The sequence below is a fragment of the Hermetia illucens genome, chromosome 6 (genome assembly GCF_905115235.1).
Source record: "Hermetia illucens chromosome 6, iHerIll2.2.curated.20191125, whole genome shotgun sequence".
In the NCBI taxonomy this organism is placed as follows: Eukaryota; Metazoa; Arthropoda; class Insecta; order Diptera; family Stratiomyidae; genus Hermetia; species Hermetia illucens.
The window spans coordinates 12,924,724-12,943,448 of NC_051854.1; the positions used below are offsets into that span (position 1 = coordinate 12,924,724).

Genomic DNA, 18,725 nt, shown 5'->3' on the forward strand with positions numbered 1-18,725 from the left:
GGATCGTAATTTGAACATTCTGCTGGACTACCTTTCTTTTTCCATATTACTACAGTTTCCGTATTGGAACTGGTCGGCAAATGGGTAAGCAAAATTCCGCTCTTGCCAGTCACGCAAGAAAAATGTTCGCTATCCTATCCGCGTTCATTTCGGCTTTCGACAAGTCGATGCAGATCTCTCTCGCTATTCCGAGTGTTATTTTGTTTGCTTCCAGGTTGGCAATCTAATGAATTTTCCAATTGGCGAGCATTTTATCGTCGAGAAATTTGTGGTAGAAGCGTATTATATGCTCACCACCCTTATTGTGGCCCTCAACCCCTTTCCCCCATGGCATCTGTTATAGTCTGCCTTTTCGCCCACATGACCGTTAAGATCGTCGTCAATGATGATATAGTCATCAGCACGTTGCTTTTCATCGAAACGTTGCCAAAATCTTCCTGTGCATCAGGTCGACTAGTTGGCCGATGTAATCAAATAGTTCGACTTCTCTAATGGCATCATGGAAACCCTCTGAGATGGCAATGTCAACACCGTATTGAGTGTGTGGGCTACCAAAATAGAGAAGTTTATAGCCATTTTTACCGCATTCGCCTTCAATATGGCAGCTTTTAGCCATTTCTGCCTGCGGGTGAAATTATATTTGCCATCAATGCTACCAAGCAGAGTAAATACGTCATCTTTGATGGTCTCCCCGGAACTGTGGTTTGCATCCCCTGAAAAGGGAATGGGAATCCGAGATCTGTCTCAGTGAGTAGAAAAGAAGGAATATCGTTAAAATGCCGAATAAGGCTACCTGCCTTGAACATGCCAATTAAGGGAGTATTTATGAACTTCCTGATGCCGTAAATATTAATTCTAAATTCGTCCTAGATCGCATCAAAGACGGCCTCGAAGGCTTAATCGACATCCTGCACTCACTACATAAATAACCTTCAGATCACTCTGGGGTGGTTTCAGAGGTTTCAATCTTTGGGTCAACATTCAATGTATTTGGAATACACTACGAAGGAGGGCTACCAATAATTATTACCAGAGTGGCATCGAGGTATGAAAGAGTCTAAAGCCAAAGCGCAGTCAGCCAGGGTTGCTTCTTGATACTGATACCTTTTACCTTAGCTGTAGGATAGAGAGATGTTCAATTCACTTGAAGAACATCAACTACGACATGTGCTTGCTCACTCCTCAAATCATAGACCTTTCACAATGGCCCTAGAGCTAAAAAAAGCAGGGTAGGAACTGAAGAGAAATACCAACAAAAAGGAGATGATGGAGATATGTTACTCCGAGGAAATTATCATCTCAGAAAGTTGAAAGTTCATCTTATCTCAATCGGAAAGATAGAATCAGGGAATATTATGCTGTTACTAGTCAAGTTTATTAAGAGTAAGGCTTAAAGCTTCCGCAGGCAAATAAAAAAGTTACTTAACATTGTAGCGATACTTTGACAACTCAGTCTAGTTTACAAGCTAATGAATGCGGGAAACGCTTGTCGGCGCAGAAAGCAGATCTTCTTGAGAAGATGCTTCAAATGTTTCATGTATGGGTATCTTACAATTTAACTGATGAAGGTGGAGTGGGATTAGTCAGTCCATAATAGCCACATTGCCAGGGAATGCCACCGAGACCACAAGTATATACTTTGTGATGGAAAAGAAAGCCTCGATATCAAGCACTGCCTGAAGCGATAAGTGTCTGTAAATCAAAAAGAAGTCAACTGCAATGGGATACTGTATTTGACTCAAATTAACATTAGCTATTCTAATGTCACCCCGGACTTGCTCTCGCAGATTCTCTACGCACTAAAGAGCCGAATTGCTATAATAAAGGAACTCCCAGAATCATTGGCAATAATACAAAATTCGTGATCGCTTCAATAAGGAAAGCTGCGTTAAATTCATGCATAATTAGTAGATGCAGTGAAGAAAGAGAGATTTCTTCAATGGTATGATTATATAACTAACGCTTACTAGAAATTAGTCTCTAATATTTTTCTGAGTATCGAAGTCGATTGAAACTTTAAACTTAAAAGACTCTCGACTCCACCCGGACAAAGTCAATGACACGATTACATAACGAGGCGAGGCGAGAAATAAGACACTTCAGTGATTATTCTGCATTTGCGAAATGCATTTACTGGGCCAACTGGAACCTAATTACGAAGCGCCTTATGACTGTCACAATACCTGGATACTTGATAGCACTTCCTTGTTACCTATATTTGGTAAAGCTGACGACATAGTAGTTATCATGATTGCAAAGGATTTAGCACTCATCTAAAATAATCACTGTTATTTGACTGCAGAATACTGGCCTGCAATTTGCTGTGAATAGAACGGCAGGGAGGTTCATTTAAAGGACTCCTTGTTGGGATCAGCCACCCCAACGCGCCATCGTTCGCGGTTCGCTGAGCTCCTTCCTGAACTTCCCGAGATGCCCGCATCTTTCTCTACTGTTCCAAGCCAAGTGCTCTTAAAACAACCAACTTGTCGACCTTCTTGAGAAAGTGACTTTACATCCCCTGGTATGAATGCTGAGTTTGCCCTCATTATAAAACAGTACCGCTTTGCTAGTCATGGCAGGGCTCTGATTATGGTCCTTAAATCAATCCGTATCCTAAGAGGATCATAACATTATGTCTACACGACAGGTACTCACGTTAAATCCCCAGAACATTCTACTGTATGAGAGTTTCCGTTGATGCGTACTTCTCCAGTTGAAGTTTGTTAGCCTACAAATTTCTGTCTCTTTTAGTCACCTTTTTCGATAAGCAAGGAAGACATTGAGTATATTTTGAAGCCCCAACTCACAAGGTAGCTAACTTAACCACAAGAGCCATCTGTGCTTATGTTAAGTCATCTAGTACCAACATGGCCGTAGCAATAATGATGCCGAATACGCATTGATTTAACCCTAACCGTACCAACTGAATCAGAGTCCTTCCGTGTTTTCCTTCGTTTTCTCAAATTCACAGTTGAAAGACAAAATCTTAAAAAGACATTAGGTAGCATAAGGTCCGCGGAAAAGAGGGTAATTGTAGGGTGTCTATTAGGAAAAATCCCAACCACTGGTAACATGATATCCTGGGTACAAAAATGCATTGAACCATCACTGAACGAATAGGTAAATAGCCAATTCCCAGTCGAGAAAGTTGTCTTAGTAAATGTGGAGGAACAATCTGGCGCCAATCAAGGAAACGAATCAAATTCGAATAAAAACGCCTTCAATTGAGCAACTAGGAATCATATTACTGGAGTCTTAGATAAAACTTAAGAAAAAATTGTGTTCTTTCCAGTCCTAGGATCTTTATTGATCAAATTATGTATGCTAATGTTGGACTACTTAGTTTTTCACCGCTAAACTGCCGCAACGAAAGGTTGCGGTTCGAGTTTGACTGATAACAGAGGAATTACCATCATGAGGATATTTAAGATGTCAGTCGCTAATCACGTAGACCAAGCGCATAATAATCCCAACAAAGCCCTATGCTAACAACATCCGAATGAAGTACATGTGGCAGACAGGGGGAGAATAAGTTTACCCTCTGGCCGGGTGGAAGAAAAACACATGCTTCTACTAGAAATGGCTTTAGGAAAGGTACTCAGAACAATATAAAAATGTGGAAGGCAAGAGAGAAAGGAGTTAGGACCACCGCACCCGCACGATCCACTAAGAGAAGGCTCAGCAATTATGAAATTTCTTCTAATATTTACGGTGGTGCACAAGAAACACCCTAGATATCCCGAAACCAGGAATGGAGGTCAGTCCAGGCTTGTGAACAGAAGTCTGACCTAGAGCAGCCACACTTCATTTCACGTTGTTGAACTAACCGAGCACAACGAACATCAAACCATCAGGTTGCTATGAAATAAGTTCCAGGCGAAGACTAAGAATCAAAAGAAAGCCTTTCGACGGTAACGCAATCAACGCAATCGCAGCTGTGTAGGGAAACAGAATGGTAAGAGAAAAAGGGAGAGACACCTGGGCAACAAGTAGGTAAGCTAAAAAGGAGGCCAAAACCTCGGTATAGCCAGAACACTAACGCTAAAAGCGAACCGAGGTTCAACCGGAAAGAATATAATTGCTGTATTAAAGTTATCGAGAAACTGACTGAAAAGGGAGGAGAAAATGAGGATCCGTCCCGAAGTAATTGTCGTTTCTAGGATAGGCGATTGACAAGGTGATTTTCATTTCTGGTATTACGTAGACATACTAAAAAAAGTTAAACCTTCATCCTAAAGATCTATAAGGAATCGGTAGTAAAATCCGGATGAACTGAAAAGAAGATCTCATACTGAAGTTGAAAACGTCCGCTGAAGAAAAGGTCAGAACTTCCTCGGCAAAGTAGTTACCTGGGGAATCAAGTTGTTATTACCTGAGTACTGCAGTGCACGCCCGAGAGTATGAGATCCTTATACAGTGGAAAGGCCTACACGAGATTACTTCTAAGGCATAAATCCGCGCTGTCTTTGCAGTACAATTTAAGCTATCAAATTTAGGAAGGGGTATGGTGACGCACATTAAAGATCCAAATTGGAAGAGCCATCTGTCACCCTAGAGTACAGATGTCGTTGAATAGATGCTTCTGAAAGCATCTAGTGAGAACATTCACAAATGTTGTTAATCAATCTCACTGACACAAAAAGCGGTGACATTGCTAGGGAATATAATATGGCATGTCAGTTTCATCGAAAAAAGAAGTCAAAACCTTGGTACCATACAAAGCGCAGCAAATAAACGGACGTCCAAACAAATATTGTGTAAGGTTTGAAATAAGGCTTAGCTAGAAAAAAACCAACGAATCAAAATTTCGGTATCTCCAAAAATACAAGTTCCAGTTAGTACGTTGGAGTTCACGTTAATGTTGTATGACAGTCGAATAATTCCCTTAATAATGCAATTCAAACTGCCAGACCAAAGGTAGACATTTTTTATTACTCCCAGAAAGGCTAGGGGGGACGGGACACTGCAAGAAAGGCAAATGTCCTGGGCTCAAAATGGCTTCACGACTGCGAGGAAAATGAGGTTGATTCCAATCAACCTTAATCAGTGTGAGATCATTCAAGAACTGCGCTGATAATCTAAGAATTGGAGTTGAAAGTGGCTGCAATAAGTGAACCCCTTAGAAAATCTGGCTTTAATACATGGGTCGTATTCCGATGTACATAAAAGCCAGGAACTAAAAGTCACTTTTAGTGACTCCCTGGGAGTGATGAATGCAGAGAGAGCATTGCTTTCTGGAAGCCTTCGCGCTGTGAGGCTTCATTATAGTTACCGATGGCCACAATAATGTCTATCGCAGATGAGGGTCTGGTTCGGTTATATACCAGTGACTGACTTCCGTAAGATCTTTTCTAGTTCGCGATATGTCCTGAAACGTTAGTGGGCATTTCACCTGCAGCAACCATCAGTCAATTACTCCAACCAAGCGGTTGGGGTCTGTACGCGCAAGACTGAAGAACACATGAATCTAGCTGCCAAGAGCAACTGACAACTAAACATTTCAAGGACTTTGGCTAGACCCCGGTTCACCATAGGCAAAAGCCCTTCATACACCAATGACAAGATAATGCACAATCTCCAGTGAAAAAATAGTTTCACACAATTCTGCAGAGAAAGGTATACAGGACCGTGGAAAAGTGCCTACACAATCGTAATGGGGAGATTCCAAGGACACTTTTCTCTGTAAATTACATGTTCCCACCTTCAAATGAAGACATTCCAGTGGTTCCATCTTTAGGAGGCCAGCATAGGGACGGGGTAGAAGTAATACCCGTAGTAAAAAGGAAGGAATTATTTATTTCAGCTTTACATGTTAAGAGATGACAAAGCACCCAGCCTTGACGGTATTTTAAAGAATTTTAAAAAGATTTTGTTTTCCATAAAATGTAAAAACTCGCATACAAAGAACTTCCGGAAGTTTCTTATTTGAAAAAAAAAACATTATTATGAGGATTTTTGTCGAATCACTTTCAAAGTCTTGAAAACCCTTATGGTAAGGGTCGGGGTCGATGAATTGCAAACTGTTTTCTATTTAAAAGAATAAATACTACATATAGAGATATAGAAGTAAACTCTCCCAAAACCTCAGTATCGACTCGGTTCCCACCCCCAGTGGCTGCATATTCCTCATACATTTAAGATGGACTCACAATGAGTATTCATGATCATGCAAAAATACACCACAATTCAACTAGTTGTATGTATAAGCACCCGCATATGGGCTTTCAAAAAACACAAAAGAATCAAGGAAGAAAAACGGATGAAAAGGGCAGGAACACCCCCCGTTCATGCCATTCATCACCTTATTCAGGTCTAGATAGAATCACACTTATGCCGTCGTAACCACCACTCCATTCCACTCCATTCCCTGGAAATCACTGCGATAGCATGATAATTAAGGGAAAATCGGTATCCCCAACTCCCTTTGATACTCCACAATAGCCTGAAACTAGAACAAGCATAAAGTGCATAAAATGAGGAAGGTATAAAATGTGCATCGACTACTGAATGGGATTTTTAAAATCTTATTGAAAGACGCACTCCAGGCTGCACATGCATGTGAATGTATAGCCGGCGTCGCTCTGACTACATAAAAAATCCCCAACTTTGTAGCGCTCCTATTACTGCCTGCTTCGCTACTAGAGAAACAACTTCACCCACATCTACGTGATATGGTATGTACGGTGAGGCAGGCCTGCGAGACGAGAAGCCTAATTGCGATTGTGCGGAGCCTGCGGGTTATATGGGGATGTGTGTCAAAAGGAATCTAAAAATCTACACTACAGCTGACATATCTCCATTTTAAAAAAGGGAGAAGTGTCGCTGTCGTAACAACAACACACAAACAACAATCGTCCTGAAATTTCAGGTATGGTGAGGAGAAGCTTTCTTCAGTTGAAAATTCATTTGAATGTCGTTGGCACGTAGGGGGATAGTGTAAAATGGGGTTGGCATAGATGTGAAAGGTCATTGATGAATAAATAATTTAAATCTAAGCCCACTAGCGAAGCTCAGATGAATGGGATAATGGAGGGTTAACGAGTTTAATTTGGGTATGTGTTGGCTGTGATGCTTTGTGAGATCGGTTGAAAGCATCTCCGAAAATTCTCTTGAGATTTCAATAAAAGTTGGGACTTTAGACATCTTATAAAGCCGGCTTAACTGGAGCCATTAATCTCAAAAAGGAGCTTACATTGGTATCACTCTTCCCAGATAATATAATAAATTCAGTCATGTCATCAAATCAGCTAAATTTAAGATGACTGAAATCCTCATAAGACATACGCCCGTTATGTAATAAAAAGACTAAAGACAAACTAAATCTCCATCCCCACCCCCACCGACATAAAATCAATACCCGAAAAACATACCACGCCAAAAAAACCCCACAAATGCCGGTCCCATCATCTGCAGCGGCACAATGAAAATATATTGTATGAATCCGTAAAATTCAACGTCTCCAATCCAGAATAAAGTGCCAACACCACCCCATTTTACCCTACTATCAAGAATCTATAAACGGGCAAACATTTTGGGGGGTGGACGATGAATACTAGATAAGCGAGCCCCAATATCGGCTGGAAAAGTCCGGCAGCGATTTCGGTTTGCTTCCATTCAATAAATCTCGCTATCATCTCGATTGTAATTATCGTAGGTACGGGTTGTATGTACAAATAAAATTTTGGTGGATGCCACCCCTCCCCTTCTGGCAAGGGAAAACTGTCAGGCATCTTGGCGTCTTTCAGCGCATCTCTCTAAGCTGCTGTAGTTGTTGTTGTGGTTGTTGAAGCAGGAGGGTTTTACATAACTCCCGGCTAAATGTCTACGACCTGCGTTGACCCAAAAAAGGGAAGACAGCACGAGAAAATTTTAGATTTCTGCGTTTCCTTCTTCGGAAAGCCGAAATTCATAGAAGAAGAATACGTTGATAATGAGGACATGGGTAATTTAGCAACAAAAACTTTTTTCCATGGAAGAAAGGCAGTTTCGCGTTAGTTTAATCGAATTTCCTACTCACCGTGCCCGGAATTTTTATTCAGGAATCTTAGCGTATCCTCAAAATGTCCTCGAAGCAGTTCGGTATCTTCGAAACACCTACAACTACAGAGATTAGCTCTTATCCTAGACACTACAATCCGCAATTCAGCCTAAAAACTTCACGACTCTCTTTTTGAAATATAATTCAACTTCATTCCCATTCAAAACGTGAAAGGGTAAAATTTTCACCGATTTTCCGGATACAACTAGCAAGAATTTTGCCAGCAAATTTAGTGTCTCACTGAAGAAATCGTATAAAACTCACTTTCCTGCAATTTCAGATACTCTGAACACTTCAAATTTGACTTTATTTTCAAAAAGATTCTCTACTGAAACACCCGAAGAAAATTTTTTAGATATCTTCCGACGAAGTCTCGTTGTACAACTGAAGTTCTCGATACTAGAACCGAATGAGACGACGGAAAAACTCACGGGTTTTCCTTGATACGTTTATAGTGTGAAAGGAGAAAACCCGTTGTCTGCACTTCTAGTAAACGGAAATGCGCATGACATGGAAAATATCGATCGGAAAATTGTTTAGTATTTTATTGAGTGTTTATGATGCTTTCGGTAGCTTTACGGTGCTGAATTCTTAAAAGATTAATTTGCTCCCTATCACGAATTAAGCGACGTTCTAGGGATTTAATTTAACCGGGGTTCGTTTCAGGATGAAAAAGATACAATAACTCTTATTTGCCGAGTTTCCGATTTGAAAAGCTTCAGAATTTTTGTGTGAGGAAATGCTTATTCAGCTAAACTTATCCGGGTTTGGATATGAGCTTTCAACATTTTCTGAAGTTAAGTCGGAATCTAAGATACATTTAAAGTGGAGATACTAACTGTTATCCAATGTAGATAACTGGAAAAGCTTTACCAGTCAAGCGAACGATTGCACCGAATGAACAGGTGTCTTGAAATCACTATGTCAACAATCGATAAGTAACCCAAAAAGATACTTTAGGAAATGAACTAACTCAGATTAGAACAAATTCTCGTCGAGAATAGCAATTTAAAAACGTTTTACGAAATATTAACAAAAGATACAAATGAAAAGTCGTTAAAGTTCGAGAATCAACTGCAATGGAGGTAAATGAAAACCACAAAAGTATCTAATAAATACTATCAGATGGAGAAGTTGTATAATAAGTATGCTGCGACGCAAATGGAAACATCCTAGAAGTCACAGGCGAACAATGAAATGGAACCGATTTTTAATATATGCTACATATATACATATAATTCTTATTTCTCTTCTAAGGCACTATAGCCCGATATCTGCTATTGACCTCTCGTTGTTAGTTCCTTCTTCTCCTTCGGGCGGTTACGACCTCTAGTAGGTGATGCCGAGCAACGCAAGACTTGTATCTACTTGGTCCTCCCATCTATTTTTTTTTTTTGGTAGAGCAGGTGAATGCATTTACGCAAAGAGTGTTGAACTGCCGCAACGGTACGTACGGTATCATAATTCATTTCCCTCTGGAATCTGGGTGAAGAATGTCCCATTCAAGTGTCGTGGCATTGAAGTCACTTCCGGCCTGGATCCGCCCTCAGGACCCAAGATAGCGTCCTCCAGAGCACCAAGGCTGCGCCGAAAGTCCGGGATCGTGTCATTCGGTCTTAGATAGACACTGAAAAACGTTAATCCTAAACATTGAATCCAGAGAAAGCGTCCCCTCGTCCTTAGGGAAGAACCGTAAGGGGGGTGTCGTCCTAAATCCAGATGACGGCGGTATCTGATATGTCAGGGCTCAGGTTTGATCTCCGCAGCGAACCGCACTAGGAACTTGAGGGCCGTTGCACTCCAGTAGATATTGATTTGTAGGATGCGTATGATATTGTCCCCGCTCTAACTTTTCCCAGTTTTTCGCGGAATACTGGACATGGTCCCGAGCCCACAGTGTGCGCAACGTTCTCATCAGACGCGCCACGGTCGCTCCATAGGACGCAACTCTCCTTTTTGTTGCAGATGGCCTTATGACGGCATTTGCGGCATGTTACTCTTCTATCAGGTCCCCGACAGGTTGCAGACGTGCGCCCATAATCTAAATATGTGTAATATTTGATTTGTTGAGGCTCAGATGCGTATCCTACACCACTCCCCAACTAATGCTGATTTTTTCCACTGTTAAGAAGCTGCCTCGCATATTGCTCCGCAACTTCCACCACAGCGAGTTTTTGGCCTCGGGAGTTCGTAGAGTTGATACCAATCCAGACATTGGCTACCTCCGGATATTCGCGCTTGATGGCCCCGTCTACCTTGTTCTTTTCTGTGAAGTAGTCAAAGTCTCGGATTTCCAGAGAGCACGTGGGTTCCAGGCTAGAAACAGTAGGTTCTCATCCCAGAAGTCTCATGACTGCTTCACAGAACGTACTTTTATTTGTTGTCCTCGGGACTAATTCGATTAGGACTCCACCACCCTTCGTTTTTCGAATGGAAGACACTTCCGCTCCGCTATCTTCCTTCTTGATCTTGTAGCGAATTTCACTGAGGACTTCTGGAAGGGTCTTGCCTTCCGTCGGCTTATTAAAGAGAGCTAGTCATCCTTTGTCTCCCCATCCTTTTCGCCTTTTTCTTTTGAGCCCTAAACTGTACCTGAGTGAAGTCTTCTTCAGATACCCCTTCGTTTTCTTCCCAGTTTGCTCTGCAATGGACTGTCTGCGATCCGTTCGTCGCGATGTTCTCATCAGGAAGTGCGGTTGTTTCTGGTTCTTGCAAATTTTCTCTTACTCTCTATGTCCGCCTGTAGTACGAAAATCTGTCCAGGAGCTCCTATTGCTACATCAGACCGCCTTTCACCCCTTTGCAGACGTTTTTCTGCTTCACAACTGCCGTGAATTTCTTATTAACCCTTTCTTCTTCAACTTTCGCAGAGTAGTCGACAGCGCTCCCACTCGGCTTATATTCGAAACCGTGGTCAGTTTCAGCAGTTTCTACTGTTCGTCTTTCCGCAAATACAGCACTGCGTAGTAATGTCTGGGTTGCCGTTTCCATCACAGGTGCCACAACACTTTGCGAGTCTTCTTCTCTGTTTGCGTATCCCGATATCCGGTCGGGGATTTCGACCCCCGCTGCGTTCTTTTCTGGGCGTCAGGGCATGCGACGCATTTTCGTACTGCGTATAAATGCAGCCAGCTCATTCTCCATTCACACTATCTCCTCGTTCGTATTGTTTGTATTCGCCATTCTATTCTAGTTCTCCCTCAGAGTACCCAAAAATTCTTCTGATAACCCAATGTTTGATCGCATTGATTGCCTGCTACCAAGCTTGACTCATTCCCTGCTGACGAATACAAGGTAGGTTTCTTGGTTTCCGTTGAGCCGTCACCAAAACCTTGTTATGAGCGATCAAATTAGGAATGACTGAAACCCACTAAGGTGGTAGAGCTAATCCAAAACAACGTAAATAATGAGATAAACACGACTATGAGCTTCTGTGCTAGCCAGACTCGAAAAAAATAGGAGATTTCTTTTGACTTTTCATTGAGACCGCCTCTAAATCTACAACACAAATTACCATATTCAAGCGACCCGATCCTTCAACTTTGACGAACCCGGACTCATCACTACCACTCCTAGTAACATTAGTCGGTACAACCTCATTCACACTCACTTTCGATTACGTGCTTTGTACAATTCAAGTGATGTGGCCGCGATTCTTGTTGAAAATCATCATTGCAATCCTTTTTCCGTTGCAGAAACAGAACGGACTTAAACTGACAGTTCAAGTTCTCCATTGGTAAGGTAATGGAGAGGACATATAAAAGTTTTCCGTAAGGTACTGTGTTATGTGGTGATTCAATTCTCCGTGTTTTCGCTCTCAATACGAAATCAGTGTATGTAGCCAGCGGCCTTTTCCAGAAGTCCGCAGTCATATCCGCCGGATTGCTCTTTCTTCTCTGGTAAAAACAGTGCCTCACTCGGTGAAAGATACAAAGGAATTAGTTCCGCGATAACACACACTGCCTAACCGAATATTGTCCTATATGCATTGAACATCCTCAGCGCAATTGGCCGGTACGCTGAACTCACCCCTCCCAGGTTCACCGTATTGTCCAGTGCCGCTTCCCCCAGCTAGACCCTCGCATAGCAGGACTTCACCCTCCAATGACCCTCCAATATTAGGCATCATCCTTGCTACAGATGAACTTGCTTTTGCTGCCTGTTCTGGCGCATGGTCGATTTTGAAACGACTCCCTGATTACCAACCCGGATTTTGACAGTATTGTTTCTCGTACGATTTTTAATAAAGACCGCCTCCGCCTTTCCGTCCGCCAAGTCCAGCTCAACTATGCTTTGATGGCATGAATAGTTTGACTTCCATAAAGTTCCACGTTCACGGGGTTTTTCGTAACTATTACCATCGCCAGATCGTCTGCAATACCAATCAACGTTGCACTCCCTTATACATTATGTCCCACATCAGGGACCCTAATACGGAGCCTTGGGGAATACCCGCTGTCAAAATATATTCTTTCGGCTCATCATTCGTCTCTTTCCAAAGAACTCTTTCCAAGAGGTAACTCTCGATTATCCGAGCTACGTAACCATCGGCATCCAGCTTAGCCAGAGTGCCTTTAATCTAGCCCTAGTTAGCCAAGTTAAAGGCATATCTTATCTTATATCCAGCGTTATCACGGCGTAACACTTACCAACGTCTCCCGAGCCAGATTCACGACCATTGCTATTGTGTCGACTGTTGAATTCGCTCTCCGAAACCCAGACTGCCGTTTTGATAGGCCACCCGCTAACTCGGTGAATGGAAGCAGCTAAATATAAAAATTATATACTGTAATAATCCTAGTTATGATAAATAGAAATTACTATTAAACCTGTCAATATATGCAGTTTTAAGATATAGCTAGGGCTATACTATCTAGCGCGCTTATGCCTATCTTAGCCGATGTACGTACTATACACATCTATATAAATAAAATTCCGAAAATTTAAGATAGTTTTCGTTCCACCATTATTCATCCTCATCATCATTAACGACGCAACAATCGGTATCTGGTCTAGGCCTGCCTTAATAAGGAACTCCAGACATATCCTGTCCGAGGCTCCTTTCGTGGCTTCGTAACATCAGTTTTCCGTGTAGGGTTGTCAGCCCTACCCAACCCCCAACCTGGAGGATTATTAGAGGTAATCATTGGAACTCTAAAGATGCTTTTCTGTTCCGTATTTACTATGTAGATACAATAACTTATTCCTAATTAGAAGACGGTAGAAAATCGCAGATATATCAAAAACCACTCCCAATAAATACGTCTAAGTGTAAACCTAGTTCCCTGCTCATATCCAACTGGAAATTAATAGTCTTCCATTGGAAACCAATTTACCTTACAGGTAAGAGTACCCAATACACGAACCAACAGGTATAACCTGACTGTATGTGTTGAGCTAACACAGGTGCGCCTCACATAACCCATTCCATCTCTTACTCAATCCCACGTTAACATTAACGTAATATTTACTCACACCAAGCCTCTAACTATTTATCCAAACATATCTTTACTCAAAAGATACTCAACACCAACCAAACCCCCTTCCAGTGTATTCGCATCCATACGATCTGCCAAAGAGGTTTCTCTGTATCTTTCGTATTAATCATCGTCATTTAGCGTTTTGACTTTTGTGATCACAACTCGTTTTTTCGGATGAGTTTCGTCTGCAAAAATTCGCGAATTTCATTCTAGAAGATCTTAGATCGCGTGTGTGAGGATCAGCGGATCCGTGTTCAGTGCAAAGTGTTGTCCGTGTTTCCCGAAAACAAAAGATTCAAGCGCGTAACCCGGAATTTCTCACCTTTGGGTCGCGGAATATCAAAATCCCAATTTGTTCGACCTCGAGTTTTGGACTCATCACCAAATACGTAGAACTGATCGCGGAATGTCGTAATTCGTACCGCGATCATCCGTTTGGATCACTTCCCTTGATTTGTTTGACTTTGGGTGTCTAGTTCAGCTTGACTGGACCAAATTTGGTACGTTCGCTACGGACGTGTGTAATCATAATAATTATATTTGCTTGTGCTGAAAGCGAAATTATTTGTTTGTACGCAAGGAGAAGAATCGGAAGAATAATCGAAGATACTACCATTCCGTAATTGCATAAATATCGGCTTTGAGTGTAAGAAGTTGATCGGGATTATGCGAAGAGCTAATGTGTAAATAGCCGAAAAAAAGCACTGAAAGTGAGGCTATAACGGTAAGTTTTGATAATGAATTAAACAATAGATAGGGTGTCGGAGAAGTATGTGCATAGGTTACTGTTAGAGTACGATAAAATTTTAAAGATCATTTCGGGAAATATCATTCTCCTAAGCCTGAGAGCTCGCGGATAAAATTTAATTCCCCAACAATATCAAAATATGACTCAGCCCTATAAAATTTGCACACCACATGGTTCTTTGGGAATGAAAAACATAAGAAATAATTCAATCGGATCTAAATGCATACCATCTTCATAAGCATTCGTTTAAAACAATCTTGCGGTTCTAAGAAAAAAAAAAAGATAAAATTGTGCTTACACTTCAGCCACTTTTGGTACAGCTTTCGGTGTGCAACTCATTTAATTGCATAAACATTATTCTGCTAGATTTCAGGACTGATCACGGTCACGGATCTGAAATTAATTAGAATTCGAATTTTTCCTTTTCAATATTTTCGGCCAGGTCTACTTCCCTCACATCTCTCATGTACTTTATTCATTTTACGTTCTCTTTGGGAATGCTAGGGTTCACTAAGACGACGTGCTCCTCTACCTTTAATCCGAAGTCCGCTGATCTCTTATTGTTCGCCAAATCTGCAGGGGATTAAAGAGACATATTTCAACAATGCTTTTAGTCCGAGGTGCAAGCAATTTTATGCACTCCAGATATTTCTACAGCTTCCCCTTCAGAAAAATTTAGATTTGGAAACACTCCTCATTCTGGGCAGTTTATCTCGAGTATACTTGGAGTCTAGTCATCATCATCAACGGCGCAACAACCGGTGTCCGGTGTAGGCCTGCCTTAATAAGGAACTGCCGACATGGCGGCTTTGCGCCGAGGTCCACCAATTCGATATCCCTAGCTGCCTAGCGTCCTGGCCTACGCCATCGCTCCATCTTAGGCAGGGTCTGCCTCGTCTTCTTTTTCTACCATGGATATTGCCCTTATAGACTTTTCGGATGGCCTGTAATTCCTTTGACTTTTGGCGACTTATGATTTTTAAGCCAATGAATGGCAGGACTGTTTCTTCTATACTTAATGGTGGCAGTATTTGTTCGTCGTCTTCAGTTGGCGAGACCGCCAACACGCCGATATTTTGGTTGTTGAGCAATTCATCAAAATACTCAACCCATCACTCCAACATGCCCATTCTGTCGGAAATCAGATTTCCATCTCTGTCTCGGGAGGATGAGCATCGAGGTTTATAAGGCTTCATTCTGCTGACTTATTGGTAAAACTTGCGGACTTGGTGCGGTTGCTTCCTGACTTTTCGAGTTCAGATACTTGTGGGATCTCGCAGGCTTCCTTTTTCCATGTGTGAAGTCGCATCTCCGCTCGACGGAATTCGTGATGAATCTCTGCGCGTGCTCGCGTCCTCGGTATGCATCATTCTTCCGTTCCATTGCTAGTTTACATTCATCATCGAGCCAGCCATTCCGATTTTTTTCCGACTGGGGCCAAGTTTGTTTGTGGCCGTATCAATGATAACACTCTTTAGGTAGTTCTGAAAATCATTTATTGATGCTTCATCCTCAGAATATATGTTAGCTTCGGTTATTGCGGTATCTATTTTCCTCTTACAGGTTTTACAGAGGGGTGTGTTGTGTATAGTTTCAGTATTCACTCTGACCTGATTCCGACCTGATTGTCAAAGGGGATTGTAGGCGGTGTTGTAATTCGAGCTCGGAGCAACATGCCAACGAAATAGTGATCCGAGTCTATTCATCAAAGCTGAGAGATGGCGACGTTCAATCAGCACGTGTTCAATTTGGTTGAAAGTGGTCCCGTCTGCAGAGGCCCACCCTTTTTCGTGCAAACCAGGTACATTCAACAACCATTTCGTGCGATACTGCTAACTGAATAATCCGCAGTGCAATATCATTGGTATCCTTATGAAATTTATGGGAGCCGATGTATCGACTGAATACGGACTCCGTCCCTACTTCATTGTCGAAATCCCCAAGTATGACTTTGATATCATACTTGGGACAGGCTTTGAGGATTCTGCAGTCTCCTCTGTAGGGACGTGAACATTAATGAGGCTTATATTTCTAAATTTGCCTAGCAAATTCACATAGCCTTCGCTTATGTTTACAAAGCCAATAATAGCAGGTTTCGTTTTTTGATTGATTTGGAAACCTACTCCGAGCACATGGTTTACTGGATAGTCGCTATAATATATGGTGTCCCTGTCCAGCGCATCTCTTGCAACGCTGTTACATCAGCCTTATATTGGAAGAGGGTAACTAGTTGCTCAGCAGCATACGGTCTGCACAGGGAGCGCACGTTCTATGAAAAAATGCACAAATCGTTGTTCCGTTTTCGTTGCCAGGTTTGTCATTGTTAGATCAATCCAGTCCGAGGCACCTTCTATGGCTTCGTAACAAGTTGTCTTCCTTGTAGGATTGTCACCCCTACTCAACCCATAACCTGGAGGGACAGTTGATACAAGTTGTCCCGTTTTTAGACACGGAGACTCGCTTTCATCCTTCTCCGTCTGCCGTGGAGGTAGAGATAGGGTTCGATAGTAGAGCTGTTGGTTCAGCAGGCGTTTCCAACATTTTATACTCTATCATGGGTACCAATTCACTTTTCACCTTTTGGCCTATACTACCCTTTGTGCACTAAACTAATCAACGCTCACTATAAATGTTGGTTCCCCACTAGTTGGATGGCATAACTGGACAAAGGGAATTTTTTAACGCCGAGTTCTCTACAAAAATATACAGAAATATAAGTTTTTACAATCAAAAGTTCTGATAAGAGGGTTTTGGTACAAGTACAATATAAATTCTCCATACCTCCTGGGCTGGCTATATGTGTTCAGTAAACCTTGGATGTTATTCAGCATAGTTCGGGATTCGCACTATTTTTCAGTTTACAGATATAGACGAGATCAGGCACTAGAATTTTTTTCAGCTCCTTAGGAATAGTTAATCTCCTCTCAGAGGGTCCAAATTTTCGATTCATCCGGAAACTAGTGTATGTTTTCTTTAAGCTTCTCTATTAATCTTGCAATCCTGGCCGCTTTAAACCATTTTTCTCCCTTATTTTAACTACTTTTTCATTCTCCGAAACAAAACTAGATACTCCTTTTTAGATGACTTTAAAGGTTAAGGAATTTTCTTCATGCCATCGATCGTTTAAAAATGGCACCCTTTTTGAACTGATATCAAAACTATAAACAAATTCAAATTCGCCTTTTGCCTTCCTGTCTTATACGTAATGCCTACTGTCATCCTTCTGCTGATCACCCCTCGTCCTCAACCTTTTCACGCAATGGACACTTTGAAATATATTACAATCTTAGGACATACTACGTGCATACCAAGAGAAAAGGAATTTTGGACCAAAGCTTCCTACCGTGCTTACCAGGAATTCTTTTCCACTTAGAATAGGTCAATTTTTCGCTTTTTGAGCTCTCACCGTGGTTAGAGGAGTACTTCCATACAATACATCCTGGATATGTCGAATTTCGGAATTATCTAAAGCAATGAAATAATGAATTTCCGCACCACGAAAGTATTTCCTCGATAAGCGCTTACTTGCATTTCTAGCCAGGCTCGGGAAGGTTGGGGAAACAACTTCCAACGCGCACCCGCTACGGCCAAGGGCACGTGGAGTTTTATACAATGACATATGAGGTGAGGCTAGTTATTTGATAGCAAGTAACCACTTTTCGATTGAACATTTTGGAGGAGCTTCCATATTTGAGGATAAAACTTCTATGACTGATGTGGTTTCTCTACATACTCCTCCAGACCACTGACTGGTTGGCTTTTTCAAGAATCCTTCTTATGCCTATGAAACCATAATACCACTCAGCAAAATTTGGGTTTAGTTTCTGGCCGTTCACGCATTCTTCAAGAATGTTGCTTGCCCCGCTATAAAGCATTCTTCCGTTCTATTACTCGCTTACAATCATCACCGAATCAACTGTTCCGGATTTTGTTACTACTGGAAACATTATATTAGGGCATTAGGAAAAACAGGGCTTTCTAAGAGAAATTACATACAGTTCAGAGAAGGCTTCCTCCCTTCCTTGGTTCCTTCATGATGAGTGATCTGAATAACAAAATGAGCTCTTACCAGGTGTAGAAGTATGAAATGCGGATTTTTTTCCGAAAAAATTTGAACAAAATGTTAAAAAGAAGGCTTATTCAAAATATGTTCCATTCCTAGTTACGTATTTCCCCCATCTTTCGAGCAATTTGTGGACACCACGTTGGTAAAAATCCATCCCCTTCCCCGCGAACCATTCACCAAGTCATTTTTTCACGTCTTTCTACGAATCAAAGCGTTGCTCAGAGAGTCCGTGACCCATCAATTCAAACAAGTGTTAATTAAAAGGAATCAAGTTTGGTCAGAAAGCGTCCTTAGTAGTTTTACGTGAGTACCTGTCATTTAGACTCAACCGGATTGATTTTGTGACCACAATCAGAGCCCCGCTGTGACAAGCAACACACCCGAGTTGAAACG

General features: G+C 41.7%; 2 protein-coding genes across 3 annotated transcripts in view; one reads left to right on the plus strand and one right to left on the minus strand.

Moving 5' to 3' along the window:
- LOC119660622 (synapsin) overlaps positions 1–8,458 on the minus strand; it is a 278,142-nt gene extending 269,684 nt beyond the window's left edge. Inside the window, exon 1 of the mRNA XM_038069325.1 lies at positions 8,018–8,458. The gene's annotated coding sequence lies outside the window, so the exon portion shown is untranslated. The remainder of the gene's footprint in view (positions 1–8,017) is intronic.
- Positions 8,459–13,631: 5,173 nt separating this feature from the next.
- LOC119659601 overlaps positions 13,632–18,725 on the plus strand; it is a 70,931-nt gene continuing 65,837 nt past the window's right edge. For both annotated transcript variants that reach the window (XM_038067769.1, XM_038067770.1), the window contains exon 1: positions 13,632–14,242. The gene's annotated coding sequence lies outside the window, so the exon portion shown is untranslated. The remainder of the gene's footprint in view (positions 14,243–18,725) is intronic.